The sequence below is a fragment of the Vanessa cardui genome, chromosome 23 (genome assembly GCF_905220365.1).
Source record: "Vanessa cardui chromosome 23, ilVanCard2.1, whole genome shotgun sequence".
Classification (NCBI taxonomy): Eukaryota; Metazoa; Arthropoda; class Insecta; order Lepidoptera; family Nymphalidae; genus Vanessa; species Vanessa cardui.
Window position 1 is genome coordinate 4,115,631 of NC_061145.1, and position 6,618 is coordinate 4,122,248.

Genomic DNA, 6,618 nt, shown 5'->3' on the forward strand with positions numbered 1-6,618 from the left:
ATAAAATTTGATTTGAATAGTCATAATTCTCTCCGAGTACTGGATTACAGGGGAAGAGAATAAATTTACCAATATATAATCACAGTAATAAAAATTGTAGTACAAACGCAGATACATACTGATTATGTATGAAATGGACTTAATTATAATCCTATTATTATTAATACTTGTGTAATACCTATATATCAAATATATTAATTTCGTAAGTGCATCACAGACACACTCGAAGATTAGCTGAGTGTTAAATGATATTTTATTAGCATTCATAGCCTTAACACTATAGTTTTAATATTTATTTATGATTATAGGTTGCCGGACGAGCTTATGATATGTGGTCATTACCAGATAGACAATAGCATCGCTAATGCGCCACTAACCTAGGGAATTAAGATGTTATGTCCCATGTACCTATAGTTACACTGTCTCGCTCACCCTTCAAACCAAACCACAACAATACTGATAGGTACTATTGTTTGTCGGTAGAATATCTGATGACTAGATAGTACATATCCAGATAGACTTGTACAAAGCCCTAACACCTAGATTTTTTTATTACAAACAATATCCATTCAACTCGTTTAAACTGCCAGTTTCATTAGCAAACCAGTGAATTTGTTCTTTTTTTTGAAATTGGAACAACGATTTGCTCTGAACAAACGCTTTTTTATTATCAGTGGACAAAGGCACGATGTATAGTGCTCAAAATATTATACAAGGAAACCTCAAAAGTAGATTAAAAATATTTTAATTATACTTCACATAGAATTATATTATTTATAAATAATAAGTGCAGAGAATACGTTTAGTATCCATTAGATCAAACATAAAACTGTTAAACGAAATTAACGATCCATTCAAATAAATATGAGACCAAGCGAATTTTATTGGTTTCGCTCCGACATTTAATTATCTGTTACATCAGGTGGAGCGTATCGCATATAAAAGTGTAGCAACAAAAGCGAATACAAATTCCCAACAACAAACAACAACAACAACATTTCCCCTGCTGGGCTAAGGCCTCCTCTCCCTTTGCGGAGAAGGTTTGGACCATATTCCACCACGCTGCTCCAATGTGGTTTGGTAGATTGACATGTGCCAAAACTTTCTTGAAATAAAACACATGCAGGTTTCCTCACGATGTTTTCACACACAAATCAAGCACATGAAAATTCAATGATACTTGCCTTGGTTTGAATCCGCAATCAACGATTAAGATTCACGAGTTCTATCCAGTGAGCTTTCCAAAAAATATAAATAAAATTAGAAATACATTTCTGTAATGCTATAGAAAGACAGTCGCAGAAATGGGCAACATGATGGCAAGTGATCACCACCGCGTTAGAAGAAATAATAACAAAATTTATTTAATATCATTAGTTTTCTATTTATGATTATTTAGAATTTGATGAAGTTTGATATGAAGAAAATTTGAACTCCAAGTAAGGTCGAATTTGAACGCCTAAAACGTGACCGTAGCCGCGGGAAACAACTAGTAATTGATAATTAAAGTAACAGTACTTTTATCATATTCATAAAAACCTTTCGAACATTATTTTAGGTTATTTTCATAGTATGTATGTATGTATGTACGACCTCCGTGCTCGAGTAGTGTGTGCACCGGTTTTCATGGGTACGCTACTCCGAGGTTCCGGGTTCGATTCCCGGAATGTAGATTATCATTAGTTTTCTATGTTGTCTTGGGTATGGGTATTTGTGGCACCATCGTTACTTCTGATTTTGCCATAACACAAGTGCTTTAGCTACTTACATTGGGATCAGAGTAATGTATGTGATGTTGTCTCATATTATATTATTATGTATACCTAATTAATATAGCTTTATTTTGTCGATTAACTGAAATATCAGATTTACATGTATGAAGGACTAATTTCTGCTTGCAGCGCCACTAGTCCGTAAAGAGGGAGCAGGTGTCAAATCCTTTTCTGATCCCCTGACATACCTGATGTATGTTAAATTTCATTATCATAGATAAAATATTTCGGGAAAGATTTAAAACAAAAAAGAAGTTGCTTTTGCCTTGAGTTGTATATTTATAAACAGACACGAATAAAACAAAGTTTGGGAATACTTGAATGACAAGAAAAAAAAATATATAATATTATTAAAATTATTATAATATATTATTAAAATTTTCGTTTACATTAAAACTAACTATATATTATTAGAGCTGTCTAACACAATGTTAAGTGGCAGATTTACCAATAGGCTAAGTAGGCTGGAGCCTAGGGCGGCAGATTTAGAGAGGCGACAAATTAAGACCAAATTTGTTATTATCTTACAGAAATAAAAAAAAACATCATTATATGCACATCATTACATGTAACGAGGACGAGAGAACACAAATCATAAAGAATACAACAACAACAGCCTGTAAATTCCCACTGCTGGGCTAAAGGCCTCCTCTCCCTTTGAAGAGAAGGTTTGGAACATATTCCACCACGTTGTTCCAATGCGGGTTGATGGAATGCACATGTGGCAGAATTTCTATGAAATTTGTCACATGCAGGTTTCCTCACGATGTTTTCCTTCACCGCTGAGCACGAGATGAATTATAAAGACAAATTAAGCACATTAAAAAGCGGTGCTTGCCTGGGTTTGAACCCGCAATCATCGGTTAAGATGCAGGCGTTCTAACCACTGGGCCATCTCGACTCAATTTCAGAATAAATGTAATTAATACGATTGTGAACTAAACTAACGTATTAGAACGAATTTCAGAAGTTAGTAGGGGCGGCAATAATTGAATAATATGGCCTACTAGCGGCAAATTTGTAAATCTCCCTCTGACAATGTCATAAGGTCTTACAAAATGACTTAGCAATAAATAGGTCTTTAATATTTTTTTTTCTTTTGGTTTGACACGGTTTACTTGTATTCTAGAATCTCTGAGGGGTGAAGTGCAAATACAAAAAGATCTTAAATTATAATATTTTATGTTAACCTGTAAATATATTCAATTACCACGCGAGTGAAGCCGCGGGCAAAATGCAGTGTGTTATACAAACTAATGAAAATATTAATGTGACATTTCACTCAAAACTTTTCACTTGACATGATATTTTACATAAATAACGAAGTTTCCAAAAACGTCTTTTAAATAATTTGAATATTTTATTTATCGCGAGGCACAAACAAAACAGCACTAAAAATAATTCGTTTAACGCTAAAAGGATCCGTTGAGTATTTTCTGAATACTCGGAATCTTAATGGCATGAAAAGCACAAAATGTGAAGGAATATTCGTCAAACTAAAATAACTCTTTTACGTATAAAATACTGGAGAGTTATTTACATAATTTACTTAACACTTTGAGAGATAGTTCAGTAGACGGTATCATTTTCTATAATAAGATTTCATAGCTATTTTAACATGGCCCATTAAAGAGTGAATTTCCTATTGATTTCTAGGGTTCTAACTCATTAAAAAAATAAAATGGGCAAAAGGGTAACTTCTGAGTTTCTTGCAAGAAAGATACCGATGTATCTTTCCGATCTTTTGGTAGCATTACACAAATATGGCAAAGACTTCTGTTGAATTTTGTCTGTGCAGCGCAGACAAAAAAATCCACATAGAAATCTATCTTTCAGGATTAACCCATATCTATTCAAGCCATTATTTCTCGTAAACAGTTAATAGAGCAAGAGCCAGCGGCCCGCAGGCCATCGGTAAAGTATAAAAGCTGTAAGTTTCTCAATGTATGTCCCCAACACAGGTGAGAACGAATCCCGTGTATGTAACTTGGGTCGCGGTGGCTTTCGCAGGTATCATGTGTAAAATTGTGTGTTAAATTTGGTAAAGTATAAAACTCAGTTTTTACATATTTTACTTATAATAATCCCAAAAGTCACCTTGCCGAAAGCCAGACACTTCGTACGGTTCCAACCCTTTACCAGACACCCTTAAAGTATATTTAATTGTTACTATACTTACGGTATAGTATAAAAGCTGTAATTTATATATGTTATTTGGATAACTATAAAATAATGTTTTTTCAATAGCCAGACAGTTTCAGTAGTTCCTTTATCTTGCCAGGCATATAATGCCGCTCTTAGTCTAAAGGGACAATTAACTTTTTGAATTAAATAATGGCTTATTTACGAAGCGATTTTAAGCAATTCTATATTGAAATTATACAAAACGAAATATGTTGTTATAGGTTAAAAATACCTGTGTGACTATAATATATAATGTAATATTTGAAATATTGATTTAAAATAAAAATAGTTTTAACGGATTTAAATCGCGTATATTAATTATTTTTATCATCCCGACGTTTCGAGCACTTTACAGCGTTTGTGGTCACGGGTAGACTCTAGAGCTGAAATCCGTTAAAACTAGTTTTATTTCAATGTGTAATAATCGCTAAAATCTAAAACATCATTAATATTGATTTAATTTCAATAAAAAGTGTAAAATTCAGGTCATGTTTGTGAGACGAGACGAGGCAAGTCCGTTTGTCCTCTATATAAAAATTTCTTCGATGCTTCGTAACTTAAGAAGTAAAAGAAACATGTATCGTGTATCTTTGATTTTCCTTTTCATAGCAAACATTTTATTGTAATATTAATATTCTTATAAAATTATTTAATGGACCGATTCATAATCTTCTATACTTAACTGAGTATATAAAAGCACTTTTTTAATTTCATGTTACAGTATTTAAATAAATGTAAAGTTCGCTTTTAATATTAGATTTTCGAATTTCATTTTTTCGAAATATTATTTCAGTTATATAATATATATATATATATATATATATATATATATATATATATATATATATATATATATATATATATATATATATTAAATAAAAAAGGGATTCTTAGGAATAATGTATTTACACGTATCTATCGACTGAAAGCTGAGATGGCGCAGTGGCTAAAACGCGTGCATCTTAATCGATAATTTCGGCTTCAAATCCAGGCAAGCACCACTATATATATATGTGCTTAATTTGCGTTTTTAATTCATCCAGTGCTCGGTGATGAAGGAAAACATCGTAAGGAAACCTGCATGTATATAATTTCATCGAAATTCAACCACATGTGCATTCCATTTACTTTTTTTTACTTTATGTATCTATCGAATAAGCTTCGTACAAAAGTTGCATATCTTTTAACACTTTTATCTCTATCTAGTAAAAATAAAGTCCATTAACACCGTCTGCACAAATAGATTTTAACTATAATAGTCTTATATAATTATTGAATGGATCGATTCAAAATAATTTCTTTTAAATTTGGCTCATAAAAGCAATTTTAATTTTCATGTTTTTCTAATAAACCTATTTGGAAATGTAAAACATATACATAACCTAGAATTCTAAAATTCATTCCGTATGTATATGTTTATCTTTTAAATTAAAAAAAAATTATGATTATAATTATAGTGAAACAATTGCCACTCCGAAGCTTATCAAACAGTTTTCTATAAATTTAATTACATATGTATTTCATCATCATCTACTATCATACTGTTCCCGAATATACAAATAGATATATTGTCTAAAGAATATTTAATATTATATACATATGTGTATAATAATCGAAATAAAATAATATTCTACCGCGAAACAACAGTACGCAGTATTGTTGTGTCCGGTTTCGAGGGTGAGTGAGGCAGTGTAAATACAAGCACAAGGGACATAGCCTCATGGTTCTCAAGGTTGGTGGCGCATTGACATGCATACAGCGTCATTGTCTATGGGTGATGGTGACCACTTACCATCAGGTGCCCATATGGTCCGCCAACCTATTCCATAAAAAAAGATTATATTTATTTATTTAAAATAGTTAAAACATAAGACATTATGCACATATTTCATAACATATATAATATTTGCTATGTTAACGCGATTAAATAATTTAAAGTAGTTCATTTAAATTATCATACAAGCTTGTCCGTTTAAAATATTTATGACAAATTAATTGGAAAATCAGTCATCGGAAAATTTTATTCGTAACCATTTATTAATTGTTAATTATGAAATTGAATTCGTACTGTTTGTTTTAATAAAAATAAATATAATAAATAAATGATATCGATCACATTTTTTTTAATTATGTGTGTGTGTGAATTGAATCTTACTTAGAAATAAGTGTATATGCATCAGGACATTGCAACTGCTTTTCTAAAGATCACTTTTCATTGACGCTTTATTTCGCTGGTTACTAATAATTAAGACAAATATATCGTCAGTGGAAATGAAGGACTACTAAAATACCAAAATTGTACGTGACCTTACCTATTAATATTTTGTAGGAGGTGTTTAGAGATAATTTTGTGTCTTCTTCTTTCGAATGTTAGTTTTCTGATGAGAGAACGAGAAGAATTTTAACAAAACAACGCGATTCAAAGTATTCTATAATGTCATATGTCATTGGTATTTTTAAATCATCATAGCCCATCTGTGTACAACCCGCTCATTTTAAATACATATATTCTACAACCAAACAGCAATAATAACTGTTGTGTTCTGGTTTGAAAGGTTAATGAGCATGTTCATCTATAGGAAGTAAGGATATGATAGTTGGTCAAAATCAAAATCAAAATAAACTTTTTCAAGTGGGCTTTTACAGGCACTTTTGAATCGTC